Source organism: Aedes albopictus, chromosome 2 (genome assembly GCF_035046485.1).
Source record: "Aedes albopictus strain Foshan chromosome 2, AalbF5, whole genome shotgun sequence".
NCBI classification, from domain to species: domain Eukaryota; kingdom Metazoa; phylum Arthropoda; class Insecta; order Diptera; family Culicidae; genus Aedes; species Aedes albopictus.
This window is the reverse complement of record NC_085137.1, coordinates 91,307,006-91,329,686: the sequence shown is the minus strand read 5'-3', so window position 1 is coordinate 91,329,686 and position 22,681 is coordinate 91,307,006.

The window sequence follows — 22,681 nt, the reverse complement described above, 5'->3', positions numbered from 1 at the left end:
AATCCGTATGCGCCAAGTAGGCTGCCCGGAAAAATATAAAAGTGTAAGGATGTTCAAAAATTAAAATTAGAAAAATCAAAAACCAAAATATACAATATCCCAAGTAACAAATTCTATGCTTTCTGCTCTTAGACATTATTTATGGAGGTTTTATCATTGGTTTTGTAAACCCTTTTAGGTTTAATAAAGCATTATATATTGTAAAGCAGTCTTAACGACGCATGCAACTTTAAAACACTTTGTGGATACCTAGAAGTCTATTCAATAAAACTTATTTGCTTTCCTTTTTGTCGAGCAAAAATATTATTCTAAGCGGACTGTTAAGAACGTATTAAAACTCAATCATAAAACTTCTTTCAAAGCCGCATGCATGGCATATCGCATCGGTCTTAAAACTTACTAGGTTGCATAAAGTCACAATAAAGTAATCTTAAACCTTTTCGGGATTATGAGCGGAAGCATTAAAGCAAGCTTAGGCGTGTTGCTGCAACGCGATCTTCTTGTGGAAAATGGATTTGATACGCAACACAAACGGAAACGTAATCAATCACTAATGATTTTCTTTTTCGACTATTTGAAGTGAACACCTATTACATTATTGTTATTTATTACACTATATACCTACCTAGCATTCGAGCAGATAAAACAACAGCCTCAAATTAACACGAAACACTTCTGAAAAACTAGAGAACAAATGAAATTTCTGTTTGTTTACATTTTTTGACGGCTATCAACCAGCCGGAGAGTTCTTAAGAACAATCAGTCTGAACCCGCCTTTCCTTAGAACCTAATAGTGTTTGAGTAGCGCAAATCATATGCGTTAAGAATAAGTGGGCGCATGCTGCACTTTGCTCCGTAATCATAAAGAACAGCAACTCTAGAACAGGTTTCTTTTACACTAACTGATCCTGAACAATCTCATTTAAAACCAAAAGGGTTTAACTTGACGACATCCATATTTTTTAGCCACGATGTTCTGTTCCTGCTTGCGGCTTGTGCACGCCATGTTGTTGTTTGGGTTAAAATTTCAATGCATAGTTTTGTAAGCTTCAATCCTGCTTTTTATTTTTAATATGACAAAACTGCAAACTGACGTGGCGCTTCGTCTAATTCAGTAGTAATTTATTGCATTATACGAGTAAACTTTTATGGCATGAGTTTCTCTGTTATAGAAACCGAGTTTTACGCCGTAGAAATTTGCAATTAAATATCATGGACATGGCTGACCGACATTATTTTTTTTTCATCTATATTCATTTGAAATTTACTCCAATTCATTTGATGATTTTGATCTCAGATTTAATTTAAGGTTTTAATCGTTCATTCAAGATGTTTTACGAACATTGATACGGCTTGTTGATCTTCTTGCAGCCTAAATAATAAATCTTATCTTTGCTGTATAGCAGACTACAGGAATATGTGATAAAACCGAGTAGCATATAGAACGTTTTAAGGATGGTTTTAACAACCTCCTGTAGGGTGGGCCCTTTCGGGCTTTATAGAGTTTTAACACGGTTTTATTAGAGCTGTTAGGATTACTAAGTTTTGAAATGAGTTTTATCGGTTTGACTGTAACAACATCTTGTAGGCAATAAGAAAACTAAAAATGTTACTTGGGATAGAGAATTAAAAAAGATCTTCTTCCAAAACATGCTTAAATAGATTTTGGATGTCGAAAAATTATATTTAGATCATAATCAAAAATGTCTGTATTAGAGGGTGAAACATTAACATGAAAAAATGTATAATTTTTCTATATTAATGCTATTATGTCTGAACAAATGGTACGTAAAGTGCTGATAAGATAAAAAAAAATCCTTGTCACTTTTTCATCGGCGTGGGAAATATTGTTCGATGGCGTGGAAAAATATGAACAGCATTGCGGCGGGTCAACTTAGCTGGTGGTGGGGGCGTGGAAAAAACGTCGTCGGCGCGACGCGGCGACGCACACGTCTACTTCCGGCAAGCCACGCTCATGTCACTGTTTACTCCTCACGTCGAGCAAATAATAAACCTCGTTTTCCCAAATGCAAAGACTGCGTAGCCGTTTAAATCGTAGATTAAAACCCTCAGTCGATCCTCCAGAAGATCGATGTTAACTTTTAGCGTCGAATAACGTACTCCTGGAAAGGGATATTCCGAATCTAGTCACGTTCACGTCATTGTAAAGTGAAATATGGACAACATCTACTGAATCCTTCAAAAACCTAACAATTGGGAGAGTTACTTTAACACCATACAAATAGTAAACGGCACACTTCTCACATATATTTCATGGAGAAAACACAGCACCTAAAAGGAGCAGCGCGGAAATGCACTGGTTTGATGAACCAATGGCACGGAGAATGGCAGGTGGGGTCAAACGAAAACCATTTGCAGAAATATGTATGCATTGTATAGTGTGCAGATGTAAATCACAGAACGCGGTATAAATCATAGCATAAGTTTTGAAATTATAAAACTTAAAACATCATTACATTGCCACTGCACTCGTTCCGGTGGGTAGTGTACTAGGTTGATGCTGGACTAAACTGATGTGACTAGTTGGTGTGAATGTTCATTTCGATGTGATTGAGGTTTTCGTGTGAACTTAGTGGAAGTTAGATTGCCTGAATAGAATTGGAAAATATTTCTAGATCTAAGTTCCACGTTAGATTTCGTGCGTGTCTCAATTTTGTAATGTCCTTATTTCTTACTTCATCCGTTCAGGATGACAGTTTTTGCCATCATTGCATTGCTCCTCTAGTACTCATAATCTAACGCACTAACTAAAAACTTTTGAACTCAACCTGTTCATCGCCTCTCACCAAAATGACGTTGAAGTGCGACTATGGTCGACACGAATCACTGTCTAACAGCATCCCATCCTCCCACCCATCTGTTTCTTTGGTCTTCTCAACGCCATCGTCATCTCCTACATCGCCGAGGTTTCAATCACCTACGCTGACATCCCGTGTAGAGCTGGCCGACCGTCCTCCTTTGACTTGGCAACCTATAGGTAGATGTACTTCGCTGCTCCACTCGCTCTCACTCCACACCTAGCTCTGCACACAGTCTATATCGTTCGCTAAGTATATTTATATTTGCAGAAAAGAGCAGTCATAAATTCTTTCCCGACACGAAATAAAACATGATTGATTGACTGATTCATGGCTCAATTTTATAATGTGTGTTTTCCTGGACTGGATCATCAGCCAGCAGCAGCGAGCGGCAGCAGAAATGTGCACGCTCTGATGCGTGACGAACCATCGAGCGATGGCCATTCCGAAGTTGTAGCGTGCTTGGCGGAGGAAAAGGTACGGATCGGTAGGACGACGCGACGACTACCACGGCGGCGATACGATGTGATGCTGGATTGATGGCTGGCAGAAATCGACGAACCCAGCAGAGTGAGTGGCGTGCGTGCTCCATATGAGCGTGCACCGATGCGATGGCTCGACCAACGGACCGACCGACCGACGAGGATTGATTGATCCGATGATGGATGGGTAATCCAAATAAAAATCTATAAATATGGTTTTGGGGAAGGAGGTTCGGGTGGGATGGGTAAGGATAAGTAAGGATACAGCCTCCTGGTTCATCAGTCAGTGTATTTTCTTATCCATGGAGGAGGATGAAACAATTTAAAATGGATAATTCTACGTTTGGGATGTTAGGTTGACTTAAAAAAAACTGATAGTGGAACAAAAAATAGAGAAGAATTGAATAAATAAGAAGTAGAAGAAGAACATGAACAAGAAGACTGTGGCTAAGGAAAAAAGAATAAGAATAAATAAAAGAATGAGAAGATGAAAATGATGAATAAAAAGAATAAAAACAAGAGCAATGAGTGGCCAAATAAGAATATCAACAAATAAGAATTATGCGGCAAGCGGAAAGATGCTCTATGCCCATTGCCCAAGGAATCAAAGAGATTGTCCTGACGAAATAGCGTATCGGCTATATTGGCTCAACTTCATTCCTGGTCAATGTTTCTACCCTGAAGCACGAAAATGCTTAATTAACGACATTGGAAATCATGATTCTATATAGTTTACACCGTTTCTTGAACGAGATGATACTTCTCTCACGGTGAGAATCGTTCATCAACTCACTCTTCGTCGTTGCATCTAGTCTAGAGCCCCTTGTCGTTGGTCACGCCGTCAACGAACGAGATGTGTTCCAGTTTTGACCGAGTAAATTTACGAGCAATAAATTTGTAAATTAAAAGGCGCAGTTACTCCTACTAATGTGCACCTCCTCCTCCTTCCGAACCCGATCTTGTCCATCTCTCTCGCCATCGGTAGATTGCATTTACTGCGGCCGCAGTGCGAACCAACTCATCACACTCTTGGCAACAGTTAGTGATCCACGGCGAATACACGCGAGTGCAGATGATGAAGTTGTTCTGCTGCTCCTTCCTACCTCCTGACTTCTCCGTCATCGAGTCACTTTTAGTGTGTTCCATAGCGGGGGAGCTTCTTAGAACCAGCTCACTGTGGGGAGGCGCGCGAGACGAGGAAGCGGTAATATTGGATTTTCACATGCTGAGACCGTTTTTGCATCTCGTGTCTCAAGCCTTCACCTCAGCAGGAAAGCGGCTCACTACTCTTTCTCTGTCCATAGAAGATTAACAAGCGGATGCTGTTGGCCATTTCTCCGGCAATTGCAGCAGGTCGAGAGCAGCCAACAGCCAGCAGCGTAGTGCGCGTCTTGACGATTGAGTGATCGATGCAGCACGACGACGAGTGTAATGTGTTAACATCTGTTTGAGATTAGAGTGAAATGACCTGCTGGCTAGAAGAGGCGAGTGACGCGCAAATCGAGCACGAGCGATGTGACCTGAATGCAGATGGGGGATTAGCAGGAAGCTAAGTACGGTGGAATGCGTCTAAAATGATCCGGCGTGCAAAAGAAACTGTGTCATTACCCCACCTCGCTGAGATGACAACAGCAAATGATAGATCACACTCGCTGGACAAGAAATGGCAGTTCGTCAACGTCGGGTAGAAATAGAGAGAAATGTCTATCTAGATGGCTCATAACGTTTATGTTTTTCATATTTTTTTTCAAAGCAAATGATGAGAGTCATATCCCAGGAACATACATACAGGGGGTGGCAAAAATGCTGGGGATAAGAAACTTTTTTTTCTCTTACAAAAAAGTTCAACATGCTGTAACTTTTTATAGAGTGCATTAAAAATTCTCAAATTTTGACTGTTTGTCAACCTGTTATATGTGCATCATTGGTACAATTTTGAGGTTAATCTTTCGCGAAGTTGGAACGTTTTCGTAAAACACTATTTTTTAGACAACTAATTTTTGAACTGTCATATCTCGAAAACCAGTGAACCGAATTGAATGAAATTTTGAACGTTTATCAACAATATATTGTTACTAGTAAATGGGGTAAATGGGGAAGGGTGGGCCAGTTTGGCTTTGGCAGGCAATAAAACGCCCCATAATTTATTTATTTCATCTTCGACTAGGTCGTTCAGATTACTTTCTTAAGTACTAAACACTACAAACTTTAGCAATACACACACGTTCAAATGACATCGTATAATATAATCGTAAAGTGAGCATAAAAAAAAAGTAACAAAAAACAGACATTGAGACTAATATTTCCGACAAAATAAGCTAACTAGCTTACCGCATTTCTAACAGATTCAACGTTCGATATCATGGTCTTCAAGTTGTTCCAGCAGAGTTTCTAAATTTACGGCACCTTACTCTATCTGGCCAACTTTGTGGAGCCTCGTAGCCGTGCGGTTAGGGTCACCAAGCTTATAATCGCACCATGCTATGGGGTGAGGGTTCGATTCCCGCTTTGGGCGTTGAAACTTTTCGTGAGAATAGTTTCTTCCCCGTTTCCACTGGTGCATGCTCCGTTGTCCGTTGTCTCATGTTAAGTTTAAAGCAGTCTGTACAGCCGAAAGCTGAAGACGTTGTCCGTGTCTTTTAATGTTGATCTCCTCGTAGCAAAGTTTGAGAACTTTTCATCGACGATAATTTTGAATGACACGTAGTCCAACGCTGAAACATTTATCAGCGGACCGAATAGACGCTTGATTCCTAATATTTTCTCCGTTCCTAAAGATTCGCATACCATTCGCAAAACTTCGTTTTCCGGAACATTGGTATTTGACACGAACAGCGATATTTGACACGAAGAGTTCTAGTTTCGTGGCAACAGATGAGCAATTTGTGGTATCTATAGCAGTCGACGATAATGGAGAAGAGTTAGCAACTCTCTGATGCATTGCAATTCCACTTGGTCCGGCAAAATTCGAAGATACTACGGGGCTCATTCGCTCAATTTCAGTTATCACATCCAAAATATGTTTTGATGAAAACATGAGAATCCTTCGTCATATGATAGACAAACACATTTTGCGCGATATAGCAGTTAGTTCTCACATCCTTCGCAAAACACCACAATATCCTCTACAGAAAATTCCAAGTTACATGCAGTGGTTTGCTATTTTTCGGTTTGGTAAACCCTATCTTCAACAATACCTACTTCAAGCTGTTTCAAATACAGATGGCGGTAACAACAAACAGGCGGGAGTCAAGTTGATTGATTGTTGAGCAATAAAGAGGAATAATTTCCACAAATAAATCAACAATCACAACTTTTGTGGGATTCGTGGTCGTGCGGTTAGCGGCGTCAGTCGTTTAAGCGCATTGTGAGTGCCACGGAGTAAGGGTTACATTTCCGCTCTAGCCGGAGAAAACTTTTCGTCAAAAGAAAAATCATATACTGGTCCACTGGGTGTTCGATGTTGTCCGTTGCCTAATGTTGGTGATTGTTCAGTTTTTTTTCTTCTAAACCATCTGGGAGAATCTGCTCAACAGATACCCTATCAGGAAGGTTAGGGAAATGTAGGGCTGAGGTCGTCTTCTACTACAATAGTAAAAGCCAGGACTACTCTCTCATCGACCCACTAAATACATTCCTATGGTCGCCAAACCCCACGTCTCTCCGGAACCACCCAGAAGGTATTGCTTCAGAGAGGGGCTAGTGCACATCGCACCCTCAGGATTAGCTACGTAGCCTGCGGCAACGAACATCGATGATTCGCTTTGGAAAGTCCATCACGATAGCATGCTGGTGCTTAGCCAGTTCCCCGAGTGGTCCTCAGCACCCCTTTTGTCCTCGGATGGCAGGCTGGGTCAACCGCGCCAGCGTCCAACTGCTTAGAACTGATGCTTACGCGCAACCCGATCTGACTTGCCCGTAAGGAAGGGTATTGCGGACTTTTAGGAAAATTTCCACTCTGCGGTAGCCGCAGGGTCTTACCGCAGCTGTCAAAGTCCTACCGCAGACATGAAAATCAACTTAAAGCGCAGTTTCGAGTTCGAAAGGAATCGCTCAAGAAACTTCTTGAGTGATTCCTGGCAGAAACTCTCTTCGGTGAATGCCATTTGAACGGTCATTTCTTCGCTACTAAAAACCGGTTTCTTGAGCGATTCAGGCAAGGAATTTCCCATGCATCAAGATAGGCTGAGAAATTCCTTCTGAACTGCAAACAGTGCTTAATATTGAAAAATATGGTCGAATCACAATATGTTTCCAAAGTAAAATGTCCTGAAAACCAACAACAAACAATGATCATCAGTGTCGTATCCAAGGCATCGCTTGAGACAGCTTGGATCGATCGATGATGCCTCAGGAAAAATCAGTAGTTTGATAGCTGTGGTAGCTTTTCGATCTACCGTAAAACGGAAAGCTTTCTCCAAATTAGCAATATCACCTGGGAGGGAGAAACCGACACGAAAAATGTGTGTCTCCAGGCAATCTGAGATTTCGCTGTCATGAGCTGTCAACGCGAGCCCATATTCAAAACAACGCGTTGCAACGGTAATCCGTTGTGAAAAAAGAACGTAACTGGAGTTAATATATTTTTCGCACCGAAAAATACAAGCTCAATTCAGTTTTCATTACATAGAAACATAAAAGAGACACAACAATTTGCATGTTGAGCAATAAAAGGCAGTCAGGCGCGTTTCGTTCGAAGAGTTGTACAAAACTTGACAATGAATCTTAGTGAAACATTCACATCAACTTCAGCCTTTATTCAAGGTTTGTCCGGAAAAGCGAAAGTTACATACAAAACGAAATCTAACGATATGTATGAAAGCGGTCTTTTTTGTTGTTGACAGACTGTCATTTTCTTGAAGTTCGATGAAGTTTTGTTTTGTATTTCGAGTGTAGTATCTAGAACACCCAGGGTATCACTACCCTTCAGGCCCTATGAGATGCACCAGAATGTTGCTGACAGCAAGATCTCCACCTGCCCTTACCGGGGACCTCTTGTACCGTATCTGTACTAGCCATTCTCCGAGTCCACGCGCCGCCTCTTCTGTAGCTTCCAGAAGATGTGGGTGATAGCCGTTGAAACGGCGTCCCAGCCAAAGTCATCCCTACACACCAAATTTTTTTCGCTGAAAATCAGCAAACTTTTGCTGATTTTTGCCGAGCTGAAATTTCAGCAATCCGTTCAGTAAAAAAAATTGCTGAAGTTTTCAGCAATGTCGAATGTCACCGTGAATGACAGGGGTTTACTGAAAAAATCAGCAAAATCTTAAGGATTGCTAAAAATTCAGTACATTCGACCGACGTAGGGTTCGCCAGCGCAGTTTTCTGGAGGATTTCAGCAAATTGAATCAAAATATTAAAAATGTTTGTTTAAATTATTTTAAAAACAATTTTTTTGAAAGAAAGTCATCGATTCATGATGATTAACCTGGGCTTGTTAGGGGAATGTCTGTAAATAAAAGAAATTCGGGTTAAGTACGGTTCCTTTGAATCCCACTAAGAATTTGCATCCTTTGACAGATACGTATTTCGACCTCAACTGTAAGGTCGTCTTCAGTGTCTTGTACTTGACTCGAGTCGAGTCGAGTCGAGTCAAGTACAAGACACTGAAGACGACCTTACAGTTGAGGTCGAAATACGTATCTGTCAAAGGATGCAAATTCTTAGTGGAATTCAAAGGAACCGTACTTAACCCGAATTTCTTTTATTTTCATCGATTCATATTTTTTATTCAACTTAAATGTAATATTAATCCACGTACACTATAACACAATATGTTTATCACTTTAAGCATATTACGGTACCGTAAACAAAACAGTTGGAAACCTTTCTTGGAAACGCAGGATCGTAGGAAAAACGTCCAAGAGCGGCTTTGGCCGCATCATTTGATTTCCGGACGTCTAAACGGGGTTTTCATTCGTGGGATCGTATCCAAGATCGTATCTATTGTGGGAAGAATTGATTGATTGGCTTTTTAGTTCAGAAACACTTTTATTACTTATAATTTGGATACCTACCTTGCCTGTTTATATGATCCATGGGATTTCAAATCAAAATTTAATGAAGTTTTTACCAAATTCTGTAATAAATAAGCGGCTAATAATATGAAAAAGTGATGTACCTTTTGGCACGATGTGGTATGCACAAAGTAAAAAATTGTTTTCTTTTTGACAGGTACCCGACGTGGTTGAGGATGGAAAAAAATGCTGAAATTTCAGAGAATCCGACGAGTTTGCTGGTTTTCAGCAAACAAATACAAACCACTGATTTTTCAGTAAGACCTGCGTTTGCTGATTTCTATTCAGCAAATCGTTTTGCTGAAATCTCAAACCATTTTTTGGTGTGTACACATCCTCCGGGCAAGATTGTCCAGAATTGTGTCCTCTCCGCATGTGGCAAGCTTACGATCACACATTGGGCGAAAACGCGGGCACACGAGCAAAACGTGTTCCGCCGTTTCCTCTAAACCAGCGCACACTGGATATTCGGGAGAATCCACATGTCCAAAACGGTGTAGATACTATCGGAAGCAACCATGGCCTGAAAGGACCTATGTCAGGTGGAATGTAACTGCCCCATGGCGCCTATTAATCCAACTATCTACCCTCGATATTAACCTATGTGTCCACCTTCCTTTGGTGGAACTGTCTCACCCGCGCTGTCATTTGACCATGGAGGCCATCCTGACAGTCCTGCGTATGCGTCTTGTGCCGCGCATCTCGAAGCACTCCATGACCTCACTGATAAGAATGCTGATAGGCACCATACCACTAATGCCGCAGAGAGCGTCGTGTGACACGGTACGGTACGTGCTCGCAACCCTCAGGCACATAAGCCTGTAAGTATTTTCCAGCTTACGTCGGTAGCATTCAGTACTTAGCGCAGTGCCCCACGCCGGGCCGCCATACCTTAGTATGGGTAGCGGCACTAGCCATAAGCTTTCGGCGTGCACCGCAGGGCTACTGGACATCATCCGGGACAGTGCCACAACAGCTGTGGAAGCTCTTTTACAAGCATAATCAACGTGGCTACCGAAGGTGAGCTTATCGTCTATCATCACTCCCATGTGTTTGACAGAGCGCTTTGACGGGAGTCGTTTGGCTTTCTATTCCGTAGAACCTTTGGCTTTCTATTATCTGTCGTGTGGTTTAGTTGGTTAAATCGCCGGTCTAGCGACTACGGAGTCGTAGGTTCGAACCCACCAGAACGCGATTTTTTTTTCACAATTTCATCTCTCAATTTACCAATTAGTCAACATTCTGCGTCATCTAATTTTCAAGATTTTCCCAGTAAACCACAGGAGGAATACCCGAAAAAGCAGCAGAAATTTGGTGGAATCTCACCACGAAGTCCTGTAGGGGTTTCAATAGAAATTCTTAGAGGCATCTCGAGAGGAATTGATGATGGAATCTCTGGAAAGAAGGCTTGCAGCAATCTTGGAAATGTACAGCTAATAGCATGAATTCCTGCAGCAATCCCAGCATGTATAACTGGAGGAACTCCTGGAGGCAGCTCTCCGAAGAAGTGAATTTGGCATTTTTAAATATGGGATCATCCATGAACTACGTGGTCACTAAGAGGGGGGAAGGACAGCCAAAAGATCACGAAAAACCATAGAGGGGATGGTGGGTTGCGACCAAACCCTGTGTTGTTTTTTTTTTGTTTGAACGAAACCACGCAAGGGAGTAGAACTGCCCAAAGTTCAGGAAAATATGATTACGTGATTTTTGGACAGACCCCTTCAGGAAGAGATCTCGTTAAGAAGGATAGCTGATCATCTCTGAGAAATACAAGGTCCACTGTATAATTGCTCTGGTTAGCGCATAAAGAGCAGAATACTGTGGAGGGCTCCCTCGCACTCCACTGACTTCGTTTAGCGGCTAGGCCTAACCATCCAATCCTAGGTACGATAAGCATATAGCCGCATAACACCAAAAATCAGAGGTCATCTGGAACAGGCGGTCCGTTGTGTTATTCTTAGCCAATAGTAACAAGTTGTCACTGACAATCACTACCAACATCACACGGGCCCGAACAGCTAGTCTCCTCAAATTTTCAAGCAGTAATTTTTATTATACAACTCACAAGGCTTATGAACATTCAACGTAGCGTCTTAACTGAGACAGAGTATGCTTCTCATGCTCTATGCGCACTTCCACAAACTGGGAGCTGTTTATAGTACTTCGACAAAAAAAACCGTCCGTCCGTAAGGTTCCCTTTCTTCAATTGGCAATCAATCCCCTATTTCCTTGTGTGCCAATTATGAGGTCCTCACTTCAAAACAGCTGCATGCGAATGGTACTATTTTGAAGGATTTATGTGCCTTATCGCGATGGAAATGGAGCTGCAGAGAGTGAATTTATTGCTTTTTTTTTTTTTTTTTTTTTTTTTTTTTAATATATTTATTTATTCGTATTTCTCACCATAGTTTACAATTAAAACGTTACAATACGTCTAACAAATGTTTAAGAATGTACCAAAATATTTGTTGAACATGTTTCTGTTTGACCACCTTATTTCTCTTATACTTTTCTGAAATACATACAAACTATCAGTATTTACAGGATTTATAACCCAGCTCATGTAATGTACTGCTAGCCAAAGTGCAGCATTTTGTCTTGGTTCGTTGTGGATATTCCAAAGTAGGATATCATCTATTCTTCTGTACTCGATTTTTAGCCTTGACCTAAGAATTTGAGTTACCCATTCTCTTATCGACTTTCCTCTCTCACATTCGACTAGTTTGTGTAAATTATTATCAGGTATGCCACATTTACTACAATTTGTATCTGGTAATCTCCCAATGCCGTATGCTTGCAGTTTTTCTTTGTTAGGCAACACATCATTCAAAAGAAGGTATACATTTGATTTATCTTCGCTGTTCAAGAAATTCCTACTCCAATTACACCAAATCACCACCCAATCTGTATGAGGGTGCTGCTCCTCGCAGTTTACAGTTATGTTTAATTTACTAACAAAAAAGTCATAAAGTAATTTTGATGATTCACTCCAACTTTTCCCTTTAACCTGTGATGCGATGTCAAGCCAATCTTTAACGTTCCGCGTCAACTGACCTTTGTTACGATATTCTAATAAATATTCCTCCTCTCCAACGTCGTCATTTTCTTCTTTGATTACATTTCTTATAAATAATGCCTTACATTTAGATTCAGGGTCCACTAGATTCATGCCTCCTTTATGAAACGATAAATACAGTTGGTTTCTTGCAACACGGAAAATAGCATTTTTCCACAAAAACCTTCCGACTAAACTTTTTATTTTAGCTAAGTGGCAGTTGCGCGGGGGAAAAACTTGAGCTATATACCAAAGCTTGGATAGTATGAAAGTGTTTAATATCCATGTTCTTTGTATCAAATTGATGTTTCTCAATTCATTGATAATTACGCGATGTTGTAAACTTTTGATCAAACGGGAATAGTTTACATCAATAGTTTTTGCCCAGGATCTACAAATTGTTACACCAAGAATGGTCACTTCATCAACTTCTCGTATTAATTGTGGGCCGGATATCACGTTATTTATTCTGACGAAACAGGATTTTTCTACGTTTATGCTTATTTTTGCATACTTTGTGAAGGCAGAAACGATTATCATCAAATCGTCAAACTCCTTCTGGCTTCGGACAAAAACAGTTATGTCGTCTGCGTATGCAATCACTTTTAAAAATTTCCCATAGACAAGAACACCGCTTGAACTGGCATGTATGCTCCTTATCAAAGGCTCCACATAGAGCACAAAAAGGACCATACTGAGTGGGCATCCTTGCCTCACTGATGATCTGATTGGTATTTCTGGAGTAAGAAAACCGTTGTATAAAACCTTCGAAGATGCCGAATCATATAACTTCTTAAGGCAGTCGATGAGCTGAGCCGGAAATTTAAATTTGTCCAAAATTTTCCAAAGATATGCATGATCTACATTATCAAAAGCTTTTTTTAGGTCTAGACTAACAAGAAACCCTTTGAACTTTTTTGATTCTACCGAGCGTGTTACTAATCTTCTCAAGTCTTTCACATTATTTGTACAAGATCGACCACTGAGAGTGGCACTCTGACCGTATTCAAGGAGTTTGCTGTGAACTGATGCAATACGATTGGCAATTATTTTTGTAAACAACTTATAGTCTGTATTTAAGAGGCTAATTGGTCTTAGATCATCAATTGTACGTCCGCAGCCTTTCTTGGGAATCAGCGTAATGATTCCGGATGTAAAATCTTTAGGTGGACTGGAGTTACCAGAAAGATAAGAATTGAATAATTTTACTAAATCATCTTTAACCATGTCGAAATTTGTAATGTAAAATTCGTACGATAGCCCATCCGGGCCTGGAGATTTCTTTTTTGAACATGCTTTCAAAGTACCCAGGACTTCCTCCTCCGTTATCGGCTGAATTAAGGCACCAGCCTCCTCCTCATTTAGAGATTTTGTTACATTTTCAAGAGGATCTGAACCCTCTAGAACCTCATTTAACGGCGATTCTTTGAACAGATTACAGTAATGTTGATGAATTTTTTCGAGAATTGGGCTATCGCTGGTACCTTCTGCAGTACATTCATTCAAGGGCTTGTTATGAAGACATTTCGAGACCTGATAAACGTTCATTTTTTCACCTTCCAGCAAGGAAGAGTCATTAATTCTGTAACGTAACCGTTCTAAACGCTCATTCTCCAGCTTCATTAACTCTGACTTTACCCTGCCTATTTCAATACACAAATTTTCTCCATTAGCTTGTCGAACGGCCAGCTTCTCCAATTTACAATATAAGGAATTTTTTTGATTTCTAACGCTTTGACCAGCCTGCCACGACTCCCGTTTATAGAAACTGCGAAATTTGGCTTTAACTGCATGGTTCCACCATGAACTGTGGTCCATGTACGACAAACGGTGTTTCAAATGTTCGTATTCTAATTTCAAACGATCACACGTTTCCGTGGATGTAACTAACAAAGGATCAATCTTCCAATAGCTTCTTCCACGTGGCACTATATCCTGTCGTCTAACATTATACTTTACTAAGAGAGCATGATGATCAGAAAAAGGGACTGCAATTGTTTTAACTTCACGTACATCGTTAACGAATTCTTGGGGTCCATAAGCACGATCAAGTCGGGACGCACTGTCTCCCCTATAAAAGGTATACTTATCACACTTTAAGGTATGTGCAAGATCTTTAAGATTAAAGGAATCAACAAGATGTCGGAGCCCTTTGGAAAAGTTCTTAATAGAGCTATTGGAGTCTGTTGGATTTAAAATGCAGTTAAAATCACCTATAACTACAGAAAATCTGCAGTTGCGTCTGCTCAAATGCACGGCGATTTGATTAGTGAAAAGATCATCTCGTAATTTCTTCTTGTTTGATCCGGAATGAGCATACACATTAACGAAATTGATTCCATTGACTTCTACAGATAATATTCTTCCGGATGGGTCGAATATAGGAGACGAATAGTTGATTTTTTTCCTTATCAAAACTCCAGTTCCCTTTTTATCAGCACTGATATTAATGAGTGCATGGTGAGAAGACAAAAAATTGAAATTCTCAAACATGACCTCCTGCATGAACACCACATCAACGTCATAGTTATAAACAAAATCCCTTAGCAGTGACTTATGAATGTCATTGTTACTGCTGTTCAAATTAATTGTAGCTATACTAATTGTGAAGTTCATTGTTAGTACAACTGAATGCTGTTGGTCATATCTACTTCTTTGACTTCTTAGTTTTTGTCCTAAGCTTCGCTACCGTAACCTGGTTGTCCAGCAAGCTACTTATGCTTGGGACTTTGAATGAGGTCAATTCAGCTGTTTGCTGACTCGACCTGGAAGTTTCTACAATACCTGACGATTCTGATGTTGTATCAGAATCTCTCTCATCGTGACCTCGTTTTCTGGCTGCTTCCTGCTGATCTGCGACGTCCATCGCCGCCTCTGCCGCGTCACCCGCAGCGGCGCACACTTCAGTGTGAGGCGACATCTCCGATTTCGACGAGGACGGCGGTTCGGACTGCTCATGCTGGTTTTCCGCACCGGCGCCGGCGCACCCCTGCTCCGTGGGTGACGACTCCGATCCGAGTGATGACTGTTGCTGTTGACTTACCACACTTTTCTCCGTCTTCGACTTGAACATCTGGCGCAATTCCTCGAGGGGCGGGAATTCCGAATCCGGGACAACTCTTCCAACCGGTTTGGTTGGAAATTTAACCTGATTACCATGGCCACCATTGGCCAGCACACCCGCAAAAGAGCTAGCGCCCTTCAGCCTATCATTTACTGATACTCTTTTGGGACAGTCCTGTTTCACGTGATCGACACTACCACAAACGAAGCATTTACGCTCCATTCCTTCGTAGGCGACGCGGGTTGAAAAGTTTTGAATGTGTACCTGCGCTGGTACTACCTTGGAAACTTCCAAGTATACTCCCCTAACCCCATTGAGAATGGGATACCCTGTATCTGCTCCATACCGTTCGCGAACCACTTTATGAACTTTCCCGTACTTCGAAATCACATTAACCACGTGGCTGTCCTCCACCTCGATCGGCAGTCCGAACAAACGCAAATACTTGAAGTTGCCTTTTGCAGCAGCAAACGTTACTGGTGCCACATCGCCATTTGCATAACGGAAATCATCCGATACCGGACACTTCAGAAGTTCCGTTGTCATCAGTTCCTCCGTTTGAAACTTCACATAAACTGAATAGTCACGTGGCTCCCGAAACATGGCATGAAGCATTTCGGGCAACCACCGCCGTTGTCGGAAGAAAGCAAAAATTTCTTTATCGTTTGGCATTCTCGACTCAGCGCCGAATTGCACTTTCAAACAATTTCTGTGCACACTCTGTGTATCCATTGTTCTTTTCAAGGTCACTTATTTGTTAAGCTATCAAAACGAACCACTTCGTTAGTGGGACTACCTATATACCAATAGCACTCGACTCTCGACCAGGAGCAACGATTGAATACGTCCGAACCGTATGGTCTCTGAACACGAACTGATCAACGTGGCTACCGAAGGTGAGCTTATCGTCTATCATCACTCCCATGTGTTTGACAGAGCGCTTTGACGGGAGTCGTTTGGCTTTCTATTCCGTAGAACCTTTGGCTTTCTATTATCTGTCGTGTGGTTTAGTTGGTTAAATCGCCGGTCTAGCGACTACGGAGTCGTAGGTTCGAACCCACCAGAACGCGATTTTTTTTCACAATTTCATCTCTCAATTTACCAATTAGTCAACATTCTGCGTCATCTAATTTTCAAGATTTTCCCAGTAAACCACAGGAGGAATACCCGAAAAAGCAGCAGAAATTTGGTGGAATCTCACCACGAAGTCCTGTAGGGGTTTCAATAGAAATTCTTAGAGGCATCTCGAGAGGAATTGATGATGGAATCTCTGGAAAGAAGGCTTGCAGCAATCTTGGAAATGTACAGCTAATAGCATGAATTCCTGCAGCAATCCCAGCATGTATAACTGGAGGAACTCCTGGAGGCAGCTCTCCGAAGAAGTGAATTTGGCATTTTTAAATATGGGATCATCCATGAACTACGTGGTCACTAAGAGGGGGGAAGGACAGCCAAAAGATCACGAAAAACCATAGAGGGGATGGTGGGTTGCGACCAAACCCTGTGTTGTTTTTTTTTTTGTTTGAACGAAACCACGCAAGGGAGTAGAACTGCCCAAAGTTCAGGAAAATATGATTACGTGATTTTTGGACAGACCCCTTCAGGAAGAGATCTCGTTAAGAAGGATAGCTGATCATCTCTGAGAAATACAAGGTCCACTGTATAATTGCTCTGGTTAGCGCATAAAGAGCAGAATACTGTGGAGGGCTCCCTCGCACTCCACTGACTTCGTTTAGCGGCTAGGCCTAACCATCCAATCCTAGGTACGATAAGCATATAGCCGCATAACACCAAAAATCAGAGGTCATCTGGAACAGGCGGTCCGTTGTGTTATTCTTAGCCAATAGTAACAAGTTGTCACTGACAATCACTACCAACATCACACGGGCCCGAACAGCTAGTCTCCTCAAATTTTCAAGCAGTAATTTTTATTATACAACTCACAAGGCTTATGAACATTCAACGTAGCGTCTTAACTGAGACAGAGTATGCTTCTCATGCTCTATGCGCACTTCCACAAACTGGGAGCTGTTTATAGTACTTCGACAAAAAAAACCGTCCGTCCGTAAGGTTCCCTTTCTTCAATTGGCAATCAATCCCCTATTTCCTTGTGTGCCAATTATGAGGTCCTCACTTCAAAACAGCTGCATGCGAATGGTACTATTTTGAAGGATTTATGTGCCTTATCGCGATGGAAATGGAGCTGCAGAGAGTGAATTTATTGCTTCATGCTAATTAAATCCCCTTCCGTCTGCGCTGAAAAAAGCATACAAAATTGTTGCTTTCTTCGGAATTCGTAATCGTAACATATGCCATCGTGCGCCACATCGCCATCCCGTTTGGACGAATTTGCTTCCCGTGGTGCAGCGCCGCCGGTGTTTAAATGTCATAAATTTTGACACGCGCAAGTCTTCCAAATCACTCCGGCGATGGTCTCCGTGATTGCCTATGGCAAAGTCAGGCCAGGAACGAATGGGAGAGTGTCATTCTTGGGAATTTAGGAACGTACTGCGGCGCGGGCAGATTGATAAAAATTATGTTTCTGGCAGCTGTGTGTGAGAGAGCGCGCGCGGGTTCCGGGATTAGGTGTCCGCCGGTGCTCGGTGAGTGATTTACGATCGGTTTGGGCTTAATTCGGAATTAATATCCTTTTTTCCATCGGTCGTTCGGCCCCGGTCGTCGGTGATGAATGGTGATGGCGTGGATGCATTTGTGCCTATGACCACCGCCATTCGGGACGTCGTCGTCGATTTTTGGTTTGGTTGGGTGATCGAAGGATTCGTTCCAATCTTTTGGAGTGTGTAACGAAATGACGAGGAAATGGGAATAGCTCATCTCATATAATTACAGTCGATTGTGCGAGAAGGGGACGACACCGAAAGAAAAGAGCTGATTGAAGCGTGATTTATAGCCTGTTTTGTTATTTAGGCAATAATTTATAGATTAAAATTATGAGCACTGATAGGAGCAGCAGCGTGGCAACCCATCGGGAACAGGACTTCTTGGTGGGATTCCTGCAAGGCGGTTGGTCGTTTGGTGCCGGAAAGAAAGTATAGAGCCTGATGGTACTCAGCTCATATCATGGAGGGCATAATTTATAGGGCAACGATGCTTTGAATGAGCGTTGTCGGTAACGTTTATTAATTTTGTAGAAGGCATAAATCGTAAAAAAGGTGTCTTTTGGCTGCTCTCTGATGATGCGCCTTTTAGTTTTGAGAGGGGGAGTGATCGCGAAGGATACATTTAGTTACGTTCTTAATCTCAAAAAGATGGTGAAATCAGAGCTGGTTACTCAAGGTTTCCCAATTTCAGCGCCCCCTATACGCCCCCAAGGAAATTATTTACTATTTCAATAATGTTTATTGAGAATTATTCAAGAACTTAAGAATGTTTCATAAAATGTCTAAAAAATTTTCCAGGACTTCCTCCAGGGTAGAAATTCCATTGAATATTCTTTGTGAATTTATCAAAAACAATTGGTATTCTTTATAGAAATAAGACTCCTCTTAGTATCCCTTTAAAATGCATTTCTTTGAAAATTTCTCCAGGAATTCCTCCAGATATTCTTGCAAGAATTCCCACATGAATTTTCGTTGGCACTTCTTCAGGAGTTTTTCAAAAGATTTATCTCGAAATTTATAAATTTCTTCCGAAATTCCTCATGGGATTCTTTAAGGAGCTCCATAGGAAATTAAGTCAAGAATTGCTACATAAGTACATGCGTGTACTTTTCCATGTAGTTCTTTAACTAAATTTGAAAGAATTCTTCCAGAATTATTTTTTATTCATCAATTACTTAACCCCATGGTAGAACGATGAGCACGATGATGCTGTTGCTCTTGTTCCTTTTCCAGTTCGATTGCTGGTCTATTATGAGTTGCCGTTATCCGATGTCCCAGTTTCCGGGTCTGTTAGAGCATATGCTCCGAAGAGGGTCAAATGTCAGCCGCTCTTCGGGGGGGAAGAGCAACTGACGGAAAATTGCAAGTGCCGAACCCATGACCATACACTTATGAAGTGAACGTATAGCCCCGGTGTCCAGAATTATTGTCAGAATGTTTTTCATGATATTTTCTTTGGAACTTCTTCCAAAAATTCTGCTGGGGGGAATTTTGTCGGGGGTTTCTGTAGGGATTTTTTCCCTACGTTTCTTCAAAACATGCAAATCCTGGAGGAATTTTCTAACACAAATTGAAAGGATTCTTTTCGAAATTCTTTTCATGTCTTTTTTCAGAAACTTTTTCTGAAATAACTCTCTCTCTCTTCTTGGCGTAACGTCCTCGCTGGGACCAGTGCTGCAATTTTTCGACAGGCCTTTATGATTTATTTATTTATTTATTGTGATTACCTCCATCTGACAAAATGTCTTAATGAAGCTTAAAAATAATAAAAAAAATGCCTCATATCGTACAAGTAATTAAAAACATTGGTCATGAACAAAAACAACTAACTCATTGTACGGAAGTATGACGTAAATCGTTGCTGGAGTGTGGAAACAGATACATTAAAATCGAAAATGTGAGCTACGGTGTTGAAAGTTTCCGACATAAAACGAACAGGGTCATGCTGTCCATAAGCGGTGTTCCGACCTTCCAACCTGAGGAGGTTTTGCCTCCGGAGCGATCGTGCTGGAGCATTAATGTTTATTCTGGCCAAAAGTTGAGAAGAATCAACGCTGCCGTTCATTAACTTGACCACGAACATAGTCTGCGCGGTTCGGCGTCTATTCTCCAAAGTGTCGATTCCCAGTAGTTGACAGCGATCATGGTAGGGAGTCATGCGTTGATCATTTTGCCATGGAAGATTCCTTAGCGCGAAACGCACGAACTTTTTCTGGATTGATTCGATGCGAGATATCCAGGTGGTTTGATAAGGGCACCACACGACGACGGCAAACTCAACAACGGACCGCACAAGTGCACAATACAGTGATTTTAAACAAACCGGATCGCGGAATTCATTAGCGATTTTCATTATAAAGCCAAGCTGCCTGTTCGCTCTCGATATAACGTCTTCATAGTGGAACCGGAATGTAAGCTTTTCATCTAGGATGACGCCGAGGTCGCGTATACGGTGCACTCGTTCCAGAGGTATACCAGATAGCGTATATTGGTACATGATCGGTTTCAGTTTTCTGCTAAAGCTTATCACCTGGCATTTGTTAACACTCAAGGTTAGGCAGTTATTCACGCACCACTGCTCAAATCGGCACAAGAGCGACTGTAGTTCAATACAGTCACCAAGGCACAATGGTCCCAGGTCCGAATCTAGCTAGACAAAATTATTTACGGCGAAACTATTGATTTTAGCTATATGGTGTCTTTGGGAAAGTTTTTCCAAAATTTGTGTCCTATTCAGTCAATAAATTGAAATTAGGGTGGTCCAAATTGTTCAAAAGATTTGTATATCAACTTTTTTGTTTTTCCAAATACACCTATACAATGTTCTACAAAGTTTTAGAACAATTAATTTGGAGCAACTTTGCCGAAGAAACCAACCTCCTAACTATTACGTTTGACGAGTTATGATTTTTTGAAGCTTGGATGTTAGGGTGGACCTTAAAAAAATCAGTTTTTTGCTTATAACTTTTCATAGGGACATTTCTCGCAAAAACGTTGTTTCGAGCACTTTTAGATCTTTTGATTTTACACTTTTTCTCCGAAGAAGGCAATGTTATATCTCTTGAAATAAGAAAGTTATGCAAGATTTTCTCTTAAAAAATCGTTTTTCTTACATGTAAATATTTCAGAATGGCGCAAACCGATTTTCAATCTTTTAAATCCATTCAAAAGATCTCACTTTCATTGTTCGATGGTGAAAAAATAAAAGAAGTGTTTTTTGTTTAAAGCGCTTAATTAATTTTTGAAAATATGTCATTTTTCATCAAAAAATGGCCATAACTTCAAGAATATACAAAATACAGGTATGATGTCTTCGGCAAAAAGGTGCGCAATTGAATGCTTTAAAATTGTCTAGAACTAAGTTTTTTTGAAGAATCAACACATAAAAACATATTTTAAAAAAATTGGATTTTTAACTAAAAAATAAACACTATCAACGTTTCAAAGAACCTTCTGTCAATGCTACCCTAATGAAAGGTTCCATACTTTTCTCTCTATGTTGGATTTCTAAAAACAATCGATTAGTATGTATATACTTAATATTTTGGTTTATTGAGCTTAGAACAAATAAAAATTAAAACTACATATCTTTTCAATTCAATTCAAAATAACAAGTTCTTGAGCTTTGGCTGGAAGAGAGTTTAAAGGATAATCGCTGCTTTTCCTATTCATCAAGGAAATCACTGGATCGGATGTTAGAAGCAAACGTTGGAAGACGTCTTCGATGTTTGCCGTTCTGCTGAATTTCCTGGAGTGGAATTCTCGGAACTTTCTGATAGACTTGTTCCGGGTCTCCAGTGCTTCCTCGCTCAACATTCCAACAGGAACAGTACTGTGCTTCGCGATGGCACCGCCGTGGACCAAAATTTTGTGGAGAGTTGGAGACAGCGGATACCAACCATATAGGCTAGAATAAATTATTATTATTATCCAATTCCATTATTATTAGTTTTATTATTATTATATGTCAAACAACATCTTACCTGATATAAAGTTTCCTAGTCGTTTCCAAGTAGTTTTGGAATACTTCCACGTTGATATCACTCTTACAGTTGATAATAACTAGAATGATGTACATTCTCTCCAGTAGATCTTCATTCAACCCCGTAATTTCGCAGATTGTACGCCATTCTTTAAAGAACGTTCGTGAGGTATTACCATCATTGCTGTTGCCACCGCTCGGTAACGGTTCGCTAATTCTGAGCCCTAGTCTTCGTTTTATTTCGGCTCGAATGGTGGCTTCTCGTTGACGGACAGCTTCGTTAGACTTCGCTACGCGCCATGTCGGTTTTTCCATTTTTAGTCGATATGCTACCTTAAGAAACAGTTCCATTGTCCGAATATAGCAATGGAGAGGGGAGAATCCACGAGAGAACTTTTCAGCGTTGGTCTCGTTCAGATCGTTGGTTGCGTCGTTCAGATTCTTTCCGCTTTTCCCACAAAATGAGCAGCATTGCGAGTTTGTTTCTGTGAGGTCGTTTACTACCTTAGTATCCATCATACTTAGAATTAACGAAGAATATACAGTAATTGTCCGACCGTCTTGAAGAATTTCAGTTGGCCTCAGATTTTTTATTTGATCTCGCACTTTCTCAACTTCATTTCGCGTTAGCTGAGCAG